This window comes from Dreissena polymorpha, chromosome 5, assembly GCF_020536995.1.
Source record: "Dreissena polymorpha isolate Duluth1 chromosome 5, UMN_Dpol_1.0, whole genome shotgun sequence".
NCBI classification, from domain to species: Eukaryota; Metazoa; Mollusca; class Bivalvia; order Myida; family Dreissenidae; genus Dreissena; species Dreissena polymorpha.
The window spans coordinates 57,437,830-57,455,892 of record NC_068359.1 but is presented as its reverse complement, the minus strand read 5'-3'; the positions used below and the strand labels follow the sequence as shown (position 1 = coordinate 57,455,892).

Sequence of the window (18,063 nt, the reverse complement as noted above, 5' to 3'; positions counted from 1 at the left end):
TACCAATCTGACGCTTTTTGTGACATGATTGTGCATATTTTTATCAAACGAAAATACTATTATCCATTTGATAGTACCTTTGGGATTATTGTCATGAACCAACAATGAGTGTGGTTATTAATTGTTTAATGCAACAAATGAACAATTAGTTACGGCACGCTAACAATGCTTTATGTAAATCAACCACAGCATGCTATATGGAAACATTTATAGCCAATACAAATTATTACCAACCATCTTGTTGGTCAATATATTGCAAATCTATTACAATATTACAAAATAAGAGTACTATCTGTAAAGTCCTAATAGTTGTATCAAAATAGATTTATTAAAAAAATAAGGAAGACTGCTTCTCCTTTTGGTGGCCATGTTGTTCACCAAACAAGAACCATTTACCAACTCAGCCGATCTATCACCCGAATAAAAGTTCTGAACAAGCTTCATACAGATTGGCCTATACATGTTATTTTATAATGTTAACAACATTTTTAAAATGGAAATGTAAACATGCACCAAACCCTGACAGCAATGCTTTTAACAAATCGCAACCATTTTCAAACTTATGTGAGATATCAATAGAACAAAGGTTCTAACCAAGTTTAATGAAGGTAAGACTACACACGTCTATAATATTAACAAGGTTGTACTAAAGCCATATCAGTTAAACTTCCCTGTCCCTCGGTGGCTATGTTTTGTTAAACGAACGGAATCATTTTCGACTTGAGCCGAACTATCATAAGAAAAATGTTCTGACCAAATTTCATGAAGATTGGACTATAAATGTGACTTCTAGAGTGTTAACAAGGTTATACCATAGCCATATAAAGACAAATTCCCCTACCACTGGCGACAATGCTTTTCAACAAACCGAAGTCATTATCAAACTCAGCCGAGATATATCATTACACGAATGTTCATGAATATTGGACAGTTAATATGATTTATGAACGTTTTACAGAGTTTAAGCAAAGCAATATAAGGAAACTGCGCATACACCTGGCGGCCATGTTTAATCAACGAACCGGATAAATTGTCGGTGTCAGACGAGATATAATAAGAAAACATATTCTAAGCAAGCGTTACGAAGATTTGACTTAAAAGGTGATATCGAAAATAAAAACAACCATTTCTTTACTTGGACCCAGTTTTCTTGTTTTCGAACTCACGTGACTCAGTTTCGAACGTGGCAAATATATCATTGGGACATGTCATTTAACTAAATTACGTTATTTCTGGACAATGAATGCCCCCCTCCCCCCTCTAGAGTGTTAAAACGGAAAATGTTCACGACGCATAAAGCACGACCAAACACTAACAAAAGGCGTTCACAAAAGCTTACCGTGATCGCGTTGTGCTCAGGTGAAATAATAAAGGAAAATAAATAACAAGAACAAAACCCAGAATTCCTATCTCTCTTTCAATTTATGAATGTAGTACTTCCCATACCCATGTAAATAAAAATCCAGAGAATTATTGTAAACTAAATAAATAACTACAGCTGCAGATTGCTAAGTTTCGAACATAATTTATAATGCATTGTAATTATATTAGTCTATGTTGTAATTTTATGTGTACGAAAGCATAAATTTCTGTAATTATTAACAACACATTTCCGAATACCGGTAGTAGAACATTTGGTTTTACAGTCCAATACAAACATACGTTGAAAGAGAAAAATATTATAGAATAAATGCTAACATGTTCTCTGCATGCATGCAAACGCAGAATTGAACCTACGAACATTTAATGGAAGGTCATTGCAAACAAATGAGAGACCGATTCCAGTGCATCATGCCCTCGACTGGAACTGCATTTGCTTGTATTCCATGCTCTCCGCTATCAGTATGATACATATATATGATACATATATATGTAAATTCTTTGAGAGTTTTTCTTTGATCGTTTTTGACAGGATAATTGATGTGAAGCATATTTTTACCTGAAAATATCAGGTCTGCAACGGTCCTATCTCATCGAAAGATTTTCGTACTCTGCATTTTGAGGAACCACGTAGTGATTTTGCACCCAGAATTTGTCTCCAGGCAAGGTAGAGACAGCTTTCATCCCATCATTATACATTGTAACATGACATTTTCTTATTTCAAAGTTTTTATCAGTCCAAAGATAGAATATGATACATATGAAAACTGGAGGATCATTCGAATTTTTCAGGAACACTTAAAGCAGGATAATTCTAATGGTCCACAAACACTTTGAAAAGGATCATTGATACGTTCAATGAACACATTGATAAGAGTCATTACAAACATGAACAATTTGAGAAGGATCAGTCCAGTGTACAATGAACACATTGCGAAGTATGATTTCTATGGCACATGAACACATTTAGAAGGATCATTTCAACGTTCAATAAACCATTCTAGATCGATCATTCAGATGCCACATGGAAACGTGGGGTCATTCCAAGTATCCATAAACAATTGAGAAGGATCACTCAAATGTTTTGTGAATACTTTCATTCCATTCTACCATGAACACTTTGTGAAGGATTATTCGAATGTTCCATGAACCTGATCATTCTCACTTGTAATGAACACTTTGATAAGTATCAACTCATGTATCTATGAACACGTTGAGAAGGATGCTTTCCATGCTGCATGAATTGGGATCAACAACAGTTACTAAAGATTTTAATTCAGAAACTGATTGCATTCAACAATCATACATGAATTTACCCCCCTTTACTATATGTTAGCTTAATATTGGGTATATTGTATTGGATCTTGTGTTTCCAATATCTTATATTTAAGTAAAATAAAATGTGTGAAACCTATGTTCTCAAATACATTCGTGTTCAAAGATGACTACTTTTTAATGAACACTTCCTGAAGAGTCAGGAAAATACCCCAAACATAAAATATCTAACAATTACAACTACAAAACAAATGATATTGGTATATTGGTACACACAAGCTTGCGGTAAATGCCAGAATGAATATCGGTATGACATAACAGTTAAATACAAGGGTTTAATTATTACGCTGGCAATCTAGCTGAGAGGCATTGTAGCGCCGTTAAATGTCGCATCGCCGTTATATGTCGCGGGCTACAAGAATTGTCGCAACGTTTACGATAAATGTCGCAAGGAACGATACATGTCGCAAACCCTACTGACGATATATGTCGCAACTTTAACGATAAATGTCGCAAAAATTTCAACTGCCGGTATTTATCGCAATATTAACGATTAATGTCGCACACCTTCGTAAGTCATGTTAAAAACGAAAACTTGAAGTAAAATAACTAAAACTTTAAGGTTTAATTTAGATTACCCGACGAGGTTCTTTGAGCCGACTTCCACAAGAATGGTCAGTTTTTAGTTAGTATTGTCCGAAATGGTCAATTGTGGTCAGTATTTTCCATAATTGTCAGCTGCGGTCAGTATTGTCCGTTATGGTCAGTTGTGGTCAATATGGACCCAACTTATTCTTATAATTCTTGGCTCGAGTAGCCAGTTGTTGATTTCCCTGTGCTTAATGGACTGCTGTTATCAAGATTGGCCAAATGTTGTAAGATGTGATAAGACTGTAACATTATTACAGCAACACAAATTACGATAAAATTGCATTGAATAATGTATGTTAGTTACATGACTGTAGTACATGTATCATTATCTAAGTTAATGTATTTCTATTTTGCAGACGCACTGGCATATGTCGGAATTTGTACTGGCATACTGATGAACTGACTGAAGAATAATATGTTCTTTTTATTTTGTCAATATCGTTGCCTTCAATTAATGCTTAACATATAGGCAGCGGTATTCTATGTTGCCGATTCATTGGCTCGCTGCGGAGTATCAATCTAGTGAAAAATACATCATCCCCGTTTATCAGTGAACTTAGACTTCTGCTAGTTGTTTCCTTTACTTTCGTGTATATAAAAGTTTTTAGATAGTTACAGTGTTAAATATCATCCTCCGTACACAGTAATTTTGTTTTATTAGATTCCCGATCCTTTTGGATTTTGAACTCGTACTCTTTAAACTGACCAAATACGAAAATGGCCGCAATTACTTTAAACATTGGGGTCAGAATACACTAAATAGTTTCCCTATATAATTCAATGTGAAAGCGACAACTTTAGGCCAAAATAAATGCAACATTTTGCACATAGAGACCCCCATAACTATACCTTTTCATAAAGGCCATTCTAAGCGGAATCGATTTATGCAATAAAAAAGATATGTCATGTTCAATTCAAGAAAGAACTTGACACAAATCAAAATCGACTGTTCTTGCAACTTTTGTTTTCGGCCGTTTCTTAGTGGAATGTAACCTTTTTTCAGTGCGATGGTTTACTATAGTCTTTAAGTTTATCATATTTCAGGGATTCAGTAGTGAACACCTATTCATGCCCTACCATTATCTCCGAAAGATAACACCCGAATAATAGATAAAAGTGTAAAACATGTCTTCCTGTCAACTATGGTATTTTTTTTAGAGAGCACAGCCCTTCATGAAACGGTTATTTAGTGCACTAAAACCTTGGGTCGGTTAAAAACGAAGTTTATTAAATTCAAAATACTATCATTTAAGTTATATTTTAAACTAAGTTTTTATAGAAACACTATATACAGCAAAAAACCAAGAAATAGACAGATTTACCGTTACCTTTTTGAAATAAAAATAAAAATGCAACATGCATCATTTTCAGCAGTAAATCACCCAATTTAGCCATAGCGTTGTTTTAATTTTAAAAAATTGAAGGATGTGCATCAAAATTTTAACATATTTAACAATAAACATAGTTATATGTTATATTAAATCAAATTACGTTAGAAAAGAAATAAAACTCGTCGCAAAAAAGTATGCGATGTCGGCAGGATTCGAACCTGCGCGGGAAGATCCTAAAGTTGTCAAATGCATCGCCTTAACCACTCGGCCGTGACAACTTCACATTAGTGCAAGCTTAAATTAGATATCCATAAGTAAACAGGTAAAAATGCTTGTCGATCTTTGAAGAAATCGCGAAATCATATTTTTCAGATGATATTTGGATCAAAGTCATTATTTATTGTGAAAATAATGTATTCTAAAGGAATTACGTAAACATATATCAAAATTCGAAGTTTGAACAAAAGTAAAATGCATCTCTCGGAAATAACCGATCATTGAAGATCGGCAATGATCGTAAAATAAATCGCGGGAAATCATTAGGGGTGCGCTACCTTAGAAGAGAACCCGTAATTCCTGGCAGTTTTCATAGAAAGTCATTTTCCTTTGCCGGCCCCATATTTACACAAAAAGCTGAGCACAGATGTTGGGACCAGAGGTCCCTGTGTGATCCTGGATCGATGATTCTATCCAAGAATATTCGCCTTCTATCGCTGATTCAAAGATGACAAAGCTGTCAGTATCCAGCAGAAATACCGAGGCATTCACATGTTGTTCTACCCAGACGGTTCCTGTCAGACTGACCTTATATAACCAATCTTGTCGAAACGGCCTTAAACCCAAAGCTTACGTGCCCCTCGCTTTTCCGATTTCCGACCATTTTAAAACAAGGACTTTATCATTTTGACTACAGCTTAACGTTTTGGGTCAAAAATAATTAAATATAACCGCTTCGGTCGATCTTCACCGCAGCTGACAATTATGGACAATACCGACCACAACTGACCATTTCGGACAATACTAACTAAAAACTGACCATTCTGGTGGAAGTCGGCCCAAATAGACCTCGTCGGTTAATCTAGATCTAACCTGAAAGTTTTAGTCATTTTTACTTCAACTTCTCATTTTAACATGACTTTCAAAGGTGTGCGACATTTATCGTTAATGCTGCGACATATATCGGCAGTTGAAATTTTTGCGATATTTATCGTTAAAGTTGCGACATATACCGTCAGTAGGATTTGCGACATTTATCTTCCTTGCGACATTTATCGTCAACGTTGCGACAAATCTCGTAGCCTGCGACACATAACGGCGATGCGACATTTAACGGCGCTACAGGCATGCCAAGGTACGGAATGAACACATGCATGTCGTAATTTGTGATTATGTTTTAGGTATTCTGTAATGACAGCGATAATGGATATTTTGCGCCGAGTCATTAGCAAAACTTTTTTAATTTCTTGTAAGAGGAACAGATTACTTATTGTTGAACGTTTTGCTGTATCTGACGTATTAAATATAACATTAGAAAAATGTCTCAAAACCTGTCAATAAAGACAAAAGTTATATTTAAAGTAAAATAATGGAAATATGTGAGGTTAATAATACAAATACACACTTATAAAATATATTTTTTTAATCAATATTGATGGATATACTGGTTAATTATCTCAGATCATATTTATTTTTAGTGTTGCGCGTCTGAGATCTATTGGATTTGATAAAGACGGTTAGAACTTTATGGGTTTATGGGTTGCGTTCTAACCATTTGTTTAAAGCGATATAAACATTCATCAAATCAATCTAACTGTTTTCTGGTGTATGATATCAAAGCAATAAAAGTGCAAATGTTGTAAATCAGTGTTGCGTGATTAACTCGTCGTTTTTGACCGGTTTTGTAGTCAGTTTGCTTTGTTATTAAACGAACCACACTGTCAGTATCTACGGTCTACTTCTCCACACAAAAATCATGGCCAATTGTTTAAAAGACTGTTTATAGTAACCTGATGCCATCTTCATTTTAAAAGTTTTGTGTCAGTGTCGATTGACTTTCGAATCATACTATTTAGATCCTTTATATTGCAATATCGTCTTATAATAAAACAATGTATCGTTACTAGGTGTGCCCATTTTTATACAAAATATTAGAACACATTTAATTAAATTAGAAAAATATAGTTATTTTAAGACGTTTAATATATACATATATACATTAACTATTGTCTAACGGTAAATAAAATTTGAAAGCACATTCTGAAATAAACTTTAACAAACTTGAAAACACGCCTTTTTAGAAAACTGTTAAGCAACAAAACAACATCACTTTTTACGGAGTGCAGTCAAACAGACACTTTAGTGATTCAGAGTATTAACGATTTTAAAATAATATCAACTAGGCACCTCCTTGAAAGCATTAAACCGTTGTGTTCAACGTTTTTTTCCGTTTTTCGTTTTTCATTAATACATTTCAGTTAGAGAGAATTCTGCAGGAGTGATACCTAATAATTTATTTGAAACGTTATGTTTTGTTCTTCGTTTTCATCAGACTTAATGTCTACTAAAAACATCAATATTTATCAAAGAAATATAGATTTTTATGATTATACCAAACCTGCCTTTTGTATGTTCTTTCTTTTGGGAAAACGGCGGATGATTTTCGAGCATAATAATTATCTACCCCAGTTTGCACAGGAGCCTGTATATTTATTTGTTCATAATTACATATTTTCATCAGTTTTTCACAGGAGAAGGAGCTCTGTCTGCTCACCAATAAATTTATTCTTTAACGGCAGTAATACTAAGGACATTTACTTTCAAATTTATTCGACAGGTACATATGGAAGGCATATAACGTAATACATTGACGTTCATAATCAGCTTTCTCCAGAAAATGCCACCCAGAATAATCATTACTTAAAATTATCTTGGTAAGGCCAAACTACTTTCTACTTTAAGTTTTGTCTTAAATACAAATGCTGCTAAAGAAATCAGTAGCCAATACGTAAAATGTATTGGACAAACATTTTTCTTTACAAATATTTGAAATATTCAGTTTGCAATTTTAAATTTAGGTATGAACATACAATAACTCCGCCATAAAACCAGGTTCATGGGTGACCGTCTAAAATCTAATCATGCTAAGATTCATCCACGATGGATACATATGATTATGATTTATTCAATATTTTATTTGTAATACTCTTTTGTTTAGACCTTCGCGTTCAAGTGAGAGTCATGTTCATCGCCACTGGTATGCTGAACAAAGTCTTTCAACTACTCTGGACAACACCTTTTCCAAACATCTACCCGATCAATTGTGGATTTGCATTTTAAATGTATATAAAAAATTACACTCTAGAAACATTACCAGGAGTAAGTTCTTGTTTCATATGGTACACGCATACATCAAAGACGTTTCTATTTACCCTTTTCCACTTAGATATATATTTTGGCGCGTGTGTAGTCCCTTAGTCCCTTAATTTAAGAACTTTCTTAATAAATTAAAGTTTTAAAGACTTCATTTCCAACTATAGATACTGATGAGCAGCAAACAGCATTAAACCTGAACAGACTTCGAGTTGCTCGGTTTATATGCTGTTTGCACATAGCCATTTTCACTTTGCCTCTGAGTGGGAAAGGGTTAAATGATTCAAACAGAGGTCACTACCATGGAGGTTTGAAACAGACAGTGTCAATGGGGACAAAACCTGTTAGTAGGCTAGGCATTCTAACCAGTCCGGGCAAAAATCGTATTTGAACTTAAGTCCTTCGGACCATGACCCATATTTGTGTAGTTCGCATAAAACAGTATAGTCTTAAATATAAATATCTTGATTGCTTGTAAATGTGTGCTTACTAAGTAACAAAACATGTGTGAGGTACTGACCTGACACTAATTTACCGTGTTAATACAAAACTATATAAATCTTATAAATAGATCAATAACATATTTACATATACCGTTACATAAATTATACATCATCATATATACTTCTAAGTCAAAGAGTGCACTAAAAAGAAGCACGCGAGAAGTATGCTTAAGGTCACATCGTCCGCATGGAAGCAATAACAGTATGATTGCGGAATAAAAACTTGGTATCACAAGCCATTGAAATCTTATGCATTTGGTAAAACGTTGTGTGGTGCATTTTTAAGACGAATACTATGAATATTTAAGGAATTGCATGTTTTCTTAATGACAAAAAACAGTAACATTGTAAATCTATATATATGGTTATTCAGATAGGTCAGTATTAATCCTGATTGGAAATGTTATTAAATACACCGCTTGGATTCGGCAGCCTGTGCACCGTTTGTCTGATTAATAATTAATTAATAATGAAAACAATTTGAGTGACATGTTCAATACAAACAAATGCAATCATACAGGTTGCATGATCAATGGGCTTTTAAGGGCTTTACTCACAGGCTGGACAGAATGTAACTCTTAAGCGCTTAAAAGACAGTTTTTCTTGCCGTTTGTGCCGATATCTTAAGATTTAAATTTTAATCCTGGAGTACATCTGAAATCGGTTACCAAATTTCACGTTGCGTGAATCATAACCATGTACTTAAATGTTATGTACACATCGAAGTTTTGTCCGAGAACACAGAAATTAAAATTATTAAGAAAAAATGTTTTCAAAAGTTATTGAAAAAAAGCACCATTTACCGGTGTGCTTACATCCATTAACATTTAATTCTGAACTCCACAAAGTCACTTGATTCTGCACCGTGGATAGGATTGTGAAGATTGACAAGCGCTATTTAATCGGCTAATACACACACTCTTAACGTTGATGTAGCGAGAGTGTTTTTTTCACACTATAGAAGTGTGAATATAATTTGCAACGATGGTGTGTGTGGAAGATAAGTAACTGAGATGAGTGTGAGGAAAAATGTATGGGGAAAGACGTATGTTAGGAGAGATATAGCTCAGATGAGTCAAAGACAAGACAAGCGTTGAATTCATGTTTTTGAGTGATGTGATATGTGTGGTGAGAGGTGTGTGGATATAGAGGCGAGGGTATATTCAAGGATAGGAGGAGATAAATGTGTATGAAGGGTGGTAAGTGTGGAGAAAGAGGAATATGAGTTACAGATTAATTTTTATATCCCTAAGTGTAATAACACTGACTCTGTAATGACATAGAAAATATTTATTCGATGTGCATATGTCATGTAGTTTCAGTTTGGAGTGTGTATGCTCTCGGTATGATGGCGTATAGTAGTCGCACTGTCAGTACTCCGGCGTTCTGTTTCCGGAGTTTTTTTTCCGAAACGCTGCCAGATATATTTGTCTACCTTCATGACTCAGAGATCAAGTTCCATTTTCCTTCCGGGCCATTGTTTTTTTCACAAAGATGATGGACTTTGAATTTTCTTTATCGCTTTTAATAACCTTTTTTGGTGTTGTAGTCTGCCAACCTGACTTACAGATCATTTTCGAGTTTTGTTATGTCTTATTTATTTTGGACTAAGAAACGGGCCTTGGACTTCACAATTTCTCTAAAATAACATGTTCCTGATTTTTTTCCGGTACGATTACAGATACTCACCTGATTGATGGCGTCTTGGTCTACCTTAATGACTTTTAGTTCAATGCTGAGTTTGTTCTGATCCGTAACTTTGTCCAATATCAATTTACCGTAACTTCGTGAGGCGGTTTTCAATTGGGATATAGCGGCTTGACGGCTTCAAAGTGCAGCAGGGGAGCATTGTGTTTCACAAACTCAGCCCTCGTTCATTACAGGCTTTGCCTTTTTAGTCTGAAATATCGCTGTGTTTCACACTAGTACATTAACATGATAGGAAAATTATCCAAGTCAAGGGCATTGACAAAAGTCCATTTGTCTCAAAGCCTTTTAGGGACAGAAGTGATTTAATTTATAATAAGCCTTTGACAGTTGGATATCGGGGGACATTTTTGCATAGAACACTCCTCGGTGGATTTTTATTGTCTTCCATGGTAATACAAAAGCCAGCCATTGAGGGCAACGATACACACCGTAAATTACTCGAGATGACTGCATGTTTGCCCCACATTCAGCAAGTGTTTTCCAAAATATTATTCGAACCTCACTCTGTAAAAACGTGGTGTGCATGGAGTGTAATTATAGATTAGCTTGTGCGTACTGTCAGGGACGACACTTTCCGCTTTTATTATCCCCCGCCATAGGCGGAGGGATATTGTTTTGGCGTTGTCCGTCCGTCCGGCACTTTTGTGTCCGGAGCCATATCTTGGAAGTGCTTTGGCGGATTTCATTGAAACTTGGTATGAGTATATATATGGATAAGAGGATGATGCACGCCAAATGGCATTGTACACCATTGAATAATAACGGAATTATGGCCCTTTGTATCTTGAAAAAATGCTTCTCTCGTGTGTCCGGAGCCATATCTTTGAAGTGCATTGACGCATTTTATAGAAACTTGGTATGAGTATATATATGGTTAAGAGGATAATCCACGCCAAATGGCATTGTACACCATCGGATAATAACGGAGTTATGGCCCTTTGTATCTTGAAAAAATGCTGTTTTTGTGTGTCAGAAGCCATATATTGGACGTGCTTTGACGGATTTCATTGAAACTCGGTATGAGTATACATATGGATAAGAGGATGATGCACATTGGCCTTGTCCATCCGTCCAGAATACTTTTGTGTCCAGAAGTATAATGGCGGGGGATATCAATTCAACGAATTAGCTTGTTGTTTTTATAGTTTAAAGGATGTCTATTCTTAACGAAAAGCCATTTTAAGCGGAAAGTGGCATCCCTGATTTTATGGAAACGCATTAATCCCCCGTTTTCCTACAGAAAGACTGACTTGATGTGTGTTTTTTTGTTAATAATATGCATAAAAAAGAAAACAAGGCACATAATTTACTTTCTACAAGATTTATTTCAGAAGCATTTCCCGGAGTACACATTACTATTAACTACGAAGTACTATAGAAAATGGAAAGAGTTCTAAATCATCAACAATGTTTATGTAAATATCTATGAACAAAACCTGTGAGCATACAACAAAAGGTCAATGTTGAGAAGAACAACAGAAGTTGTTAACTCGTGAAAACTTGTGTTGTTGTTCTTCTGGACATATTTTGTAGTAAAGTAAATATACTGAATTTAACATATTGTATAAAAATGGAGCATTTCTTTGTAAACTGTGTTTACAGAAAATAAATACAAATGACTAAATTGCAGTAAAATATTACATAAATTATAAGAACATAAACAATGAGTGTAAATGTATATACAATAAATGGAATTCATTTATTAGGCTCAGTAGGCTGTATAGAATTATAAAAACATTTTTTTCAATTTAATTTATCACAGCAGTAAGAAACAATAATCCCAACGATGTGTGTTGTATTATGAAGCAGGGTGTCATAAACAATAATCCCAACGCTGTGTGTTGTATTATGAAGCAGGGTGTAAGAAACAATAATCCCAACGCTGTGTGTTGTATTATGAAGCAGGGTGTAATAAAAGTTATTAAGAAGTGGAGATCATATTTTGTTATTTTAAAAGTAGTCTGAAATTTACACAGATACACAACGCAATATTAAAAAGAATGCCAGTAATTGAATTTGACGTTTTAATGACACATTGTTGGGAAGGTTTTGTCATCGCATTAATCAACTTTATTGCCGTATGTATATTTTAATATATGTGTGTGTAAATAAACAGAGCAAAATGACGCATTTATTAAAAGAATAGTAGCCTTCATTATGAAGAAGTTTGTGCTGTGAGATTACCAAATAACCTTCTAGCTTTTGGAATGTCCAAGGAATTGAACATAATACAACAAAAATAATCTGGAATTAATTTTATAAAACTAAACATGGAATTAATTTTTATAAAACTAAACAACCTTCAGATATGAACAGGTACAAAAATACCTCCATATGTGAATAAAAAAATACCTAATTGTATGACAATCTGAGAATATAAATCAATAACTATTTATAATGACATATCTAGCACATAATATAAACTCTTTCAAGTCTATCAATTAATTGAATTATAATAATTTTCCTACAGCCCAGTTATATACTGGGATAAGTTATAGTTACCTTTAAGGAAAACTGGATTACAAAAATGTAAAACTCTTTTATAACAAATGAAACAGATATCACAGACCAAAAGACACAATAAAAGCATTGAAACATAAAATTCAAATAAAAGCCATTACATTATCTAATATTTCTAATCCTATAAAGCACAGTGACAGTTCACTGGTAATTATACACAATTCAACATTAAAAATAAGAATGTATTCTTGGAGTTAAAAATGCCTTAGTTGTTGTTTGTTCTAAACTTGAACCGTTTTACAAGCTCTTTTGCAAAACAAGTTAACAGTTGTTTAAAACATACAACAAAAGTTATAAAATATTGTTAAAATAAACAGTCACAACACATAACTTTGCAACAATAATCTTACATTATTTTCCATCTTAAAACTTGAGCAACATATATTATAATTTGTAAAATGCATTTCAAATAGAAACCATGATAAATATTGATCTTAAAAAATACAAACATATCTTAATCCAGGCTAATACGTTTCTTTAAAAAAAAGACATTCAGGACAGTTCAGTTGTGTATGTACTTTCATTTATTCCTCACAATTGTACATACAATGTAAATGCCATCAAAACACATGCTTTACATAACCAATTCTTATATAATAAACCAATGTTTTAACATCAAGTTCTATAATTTGAACATTAATTTATAATAATCAATAAGGACTTATCACTTGCAGTAAAGAGAGTGTGTCAACATAATGTTCATAATAAATTTGCAAATGGTTACTTTACATAGTATAGATTCTGAATAATTGTAAACTATGATATGATAGTTTAAAAAATGTTCACAAACTTTAATTTACATAGAAATCAAATATGTCATTTTTTTTAATCATGGCATTTGTTGTTGTTGTTTTATAGTAACAAGTATTTTACTTAGTTTATCATGATAATACTAAATAAATTAATATATTTAAAAGAAAAAATTTGATATAACCTTCAATAAACATAATAAACACAAAACCTGAAAAAGACAAATATTGCCTTGTTTAGCGAAAGAACAGTGTATGATCTTACCCATGTAATAACAAGAGCATTGACCAATAAAAAGTATTAGCAATTGGTATTTAAATATGTTTGTTAAACACTATCAGATTGGGTATTTAAAAGTCTGTTAGATAAATATCAGACTCATGGGTATTTAAAGTCAAAGCACAAAAAATGGAACAAACATGTTAATTTCTGACATTACACATGGGCAGTGATTTTGCTTTCGAAGCACAGAATACAGAAAATGGATCAACATTCATTTCTGCTGAAATAAATGCCTTAATAAGTATAAAACAAAAAAGTGCATGCATTATAAAAATCAGTTTTATTATTTTTCTGCGATTTGCAAAACTTTTCATTGTTTTGTAAACATAAGCTGAATTTGAAAATCTCCTGATTTACTGTAACATGAAAATTATGGAAAGCATAATTTGGCATCGAAGAATCCAATATTATCAAAACTGATAGATGCAGTGTCACAGTGTATTTCACTTAGTTTTAATGAATACTTACTGAATTGTTTTAATTCAATATAACAAAAATAACTCCATGTCTATAACACAATTTAATTTACCCTATGTGATTAAATGTTAAAAGTTCAAAGGATAAGAAGTTGAATTTACAATGAATTATCAATAAACAATATTCCTTATAAATCACAAAGTTCACCTTCTCCTGAGTCAGATCAATTGAACGTTTTCAGAACTGCACATGTATATCTCAGTAACAAAAGAAAATTTGAGATTTTCCTCGGATTGCTTTTGGCACAAATATATACACCTTTCATGTAAATACATTTATTTTAAACAAAACCCCATAAATTACTGTTGAAAAACCTTTGATATGAACATCATATATAATTACACACCCAACAATGGGAAAAGTAGCTTTACTCATAATTATTTCAACTTTTTCTCCTCCCCTTCAACATAATATGTAATTAAAAAAATTTATATGTGTCATTTTTCAGTTACAATTGTGTGGAAGTAGCCAAAAAACAAGATCATGAATTTCAATTAACTCTTTCAGTGCGGGAACCGAATTTTGAAGGCCTTTGCAAACAGTTTGGATCCAGATGAGACGCCACAGAACGTGGCGTCTCATCTGGATCCAAACTGTTTGCTATTCTGATAGTATTCTTTGGAAAAAAATCGAAGAAAATGCTAATTTTAGAAATTCAGCAGACGACATTTTAGCAGACGACAAATTTCCCAGCATGCAAAGGGTTAATGCAAGCTCTCTTGAGCAGCTCATGCGGAGTCTGCAACATGCTAATAACTTTGTTCTCTGAGCAATACCCAATTTATTTTCCCAATTTATTTTCCCAATTTTTTTTCTATATTTTCTATACACACACCTAGGGCCTTTTTAGTACTATCCGTCACATATTTGTTCTAATACAAACATTTACGTCAGCCAACAACTTCCACTTTGTGTTTCTCGCTAGTCTTTCTTTCCCAAAGCTCCTGGGTCCCTGTTAAGCTCCTTTCTGAATCGGAGAAAGGTCTATTGTTTTCTGCATCTTCTAAATCCTGAAAATGAAAATAACAAACACTTGCGTTGAATCTTGCCGATATAATTTGGAGGCCTTAATAACCACAAACCTTGAGCCTAATTGAGCTTATACATTTGAGTGTTGCCCTGGAACAAAGGGACTCAATGCATGTTCATAAAGTGTTATCCCATTTATTAAATAAGCTTGTGCAGTCTGCACAGGCTAATCTTGGACAACACTTACTGCTTAAATTATATTTCTTTGTTACGGTCATGAAATGAACCCTGGTTTCCCAGATTGTGAATTGTTTTAACCCTTTCCCCATCAGAAGCAAAATAAAAATGGCTTTTGCAACCAGCATAAAGCCAGAATTAACAGCCTGAAAGTAACTAGCAGTCTGTTCAGGTCTTATGCTGTGTGCTGCTCATCAGTATCTAAGGATTGGAAATGATGGTGTTAAAACTTGTATCTAGTTAGAAAGGTCTTTCATTAAATTAACTTTCTATGGACTACAAGTGCTTTGACTCAAAATACATATCTAAGTGGGAATGGGTTAAGGGAAGCGTGTGACACTATTGTATATTGTACATAAATAAATAAATGAATAATTAATAAACAAAAGTAACGTGTTGTACTGATTATTTTATCTTATTACACTGTTGTATCTGATACAGCAATATTCAGATGATAAACAAAGTTTGGGGATAAATCCTTGATTAATCATTTGTCAACAATAAAGTAGTATTTTATTCTTTGAATTCAAGTGACTTGTTGCCAAGGCTTTACATGATAACACATTTAATTTGGCAGATAACTGTAATTGCCTATGGTCAAATAAGAAAATATAGCACATGTTGATCTTTAATATGCACTTTCAGTTTCAATGTCAACATTTTTCAGGACTATTTTTAGTTAAAAACAAGAGATGTGTTTGTCAGAAACACAATGCCCCCTATTGCGCCGCTTTGAAGCCATATTTGTGACCTTTGATCTTGAAGGATGACCTTTACCTTTCATCACTCAAAATGTGCAGCTCCATGAGATACACATGCATGCCAAATATCAAGTTGCTATGTTCAAAATTGCAAAAGTTATCGCAAAACCAAGGTTAAAGTTTTAGGACAGAATGACAGAGTGACAGAATGACAGACAGACAGGCCAAAAACAATTTAACCCCGATCATTCGATCCGGGGGCATAAAAAAGCTAAATAGGCTGTAAATAAAATGTTTCAATATACCTGTTATATTAACATGAAAATAAATCATTTAATCTTACCCGTTATCTTTAATCTTGTATCATTCTTTCTAATGAATTAACAATAACAACAAAACTCCAGATAAAAAAATATATAAAAAAGTTTAGCGCTATAGTCTAGAGAATGTATATAAAGTAAATATCACATAAATAAAACTATTAAAAAAGGGATTCAAGGGTACTTTTTTTTTAAATCACCGAATGGCTAAAATTGGCCCGTTTTATCACCAATGACTTAAGAAAACATTTATTCAATATTTACTGTATGTATCAATAGCGAATATCGGGACTTCCATATATAACAATCTTATACGATCTAAGCAGGTTCAATAGCTATACACCTAGTCCTGAAGACTTCATATATCATAGTTACCATGACCTTAAACAAATGAGCCTCATTCTGGGTAATGTGTTTGATGCATGTGCATAAAGTGTCATCTTATATAAGCCTAGACAAAACATTTTGCTTAGACTGGATTTTCGTTCAAAAGGAACTTCCTTAACACAAGAACTTCCATTAAATCAGAACTCGTTGTCCCTGATAAGCCTTTGATTTTCGTTCAAAAGGGACTTCCTTTACACAAGAACTTCCATTAAATCAGAACTCGTTGTCCCTGATTAGCCTTTGATTTTCGTTCAAAAGGGACTTCCTTTACACAAGAACTTCCATTAAATCAGAACTCGTTGTCCCTGATAAGCCTTTGATTTTCGTTCAAAAGGGACTTCCTTTACACAAGAACTTCCATTAAATCAGAACTCGTTGTCCCTGATAAGCCTTTGATTTTCGTTCAAAAGGGACTTCCTTTACACAAGAACTTCCATTAAATCAGAACTCGTTGTCCCTGATAAGCCTTTGATTTTCGTTCAAAAGGGACTTCCTTTACACAAGAACTTCCATTAAATCAGAACTCGTTGTCCCTGATAAGCCTTTGATTTTCGTTTAAAAGGGACTTCCTTTACACAAGAACTTCCATTAAATCAGAACTCGTTGTCCCTGATAAGCCTTTGATTTTCGTTTAAAAGGGACTTCCTTTACACAAGAACTTCCATTAAATCAGAACTCGTTGTCCCTGATAAGCCTTTGATTTTCGTTCAAAAGGGACTTCCTTTACACAAGAACTTCCATTAAATCAGAACTCGTTGTCCCTGATAAGCCTTTGATTTTCGTTCAAAAGGGACTTCCTTTACACAAGAACTTCCATTAAATCAGAACTTGTTGTCCCTGATAAGCCTTTGGGAACAACACAGTCTTATCTGGGAAAAAACTTTACAGACTTGCATTAAGCCCTGTTTTCCTGTAGTGAAGCTCAGATTTAAGTTTTCTAAACATGCATCATACTGTAATATATATAGCCGATATTTGTTGGATGTGCGCACTCTTGAAAATATTATTTCTATGATCATTCTTGAATTTAACTGGAGAATTTTGCTGGAATAATGATGTCATTTTGTCAAAATAATCACGTCATTTCACAGTAAAAAAGTGAAAATTATGGATAATAGATAATAGAAAATATTATATTTTTCACTGTTTGAAACAGTGAGTTATCTGTTTTAATTGACTGATATTTCTCTTAACCACCGGA

The 18,063-nt window shown here is 33.5% G+C and overlaps 1 protein-coding gene across 1 annotated transcript in view; it reads right to left on the bottom strand.

Moving 5' to 3' along the window:
* Positions 1-13,738: 13,738 nt before the first annotated feature.
* LOC127832501 (forkhead-associated domain-containing protein 1-like) overlaps positions 13,739-18,063 on the bottom strand; it is a 102,724-nt gene continuing 98,399 nt past the window's right edge. The window contains exon 29 of the transcript XR_008026930.1: positions 13,739-14,395. The gene's annotated coding sequence lies outside the window, so the exon portion shown is untranslated. The remainder of the gene's footprint in view (positions 14,396-18,063) is intronic.